Raw genomic sequence first — 487 nt, forward strand, 5'->3', positions numbered from 1 at the left:
CATGGGGAAAAAAGACACCTCCCACCCCTGCAGCCCTGTGTGTCATTTTTGGGGGGTGTTTGGGGGAGAGCAGAGGAAAGGGCAGGTGTGAGGGTCCGGGGGGCTGACATGACAGCACTAGATGCTTCTTACGTGGCTACGATGTGCCAGGCGCATTGTTAAGTGCCAAGTGTGCAGGTGCTCATGGACCTGCAGACACACGGCGCTCTAGACAAACTCAGTCGTTCGGCCATTCTGTCTGCCTTTACTGAGCACCTACTATGGGCCAGGAGCTGCTTGTTCAAGGCATGGGGAGTCTGAAGGGCTGAGCGAATAGATGGCTAAACCACAAGCTTATGAGGGAGTGCATCCCATCTGCCGTGGAGGAAGCAGGCGTGTACGCCATGGTCCCTGTGTGTCTTGCCCTCTCTTTTCCTCACCTGCAAAATGGGTTTAATCCCAGAACCCTCTCCTAGGGGCTGTAGGGAGGCTTCCAGGAGATCCAAGC

The sequence above is a fragment of the Neophocaena asiaeorientalis genome, unplaced genomic scaffold (genome assembly GCF_003031525.2).
Source record: "Neophocaena asiaeorientalis asiaeorientalis breed wild unplaced genomic scaffold, Neophocaena_asiaeorientalis_V1.1 scaffold469, whole genome shotgun sequence".
In the NCBI taxonomy this organism is placed as follows: domain Eukaryota; kingdom Metazoa; phylum Chordata; class Mammalia; order Artiodactyla; family Phocoenidae; genus Neophocaena; species Neophocaena asiaeorientalis.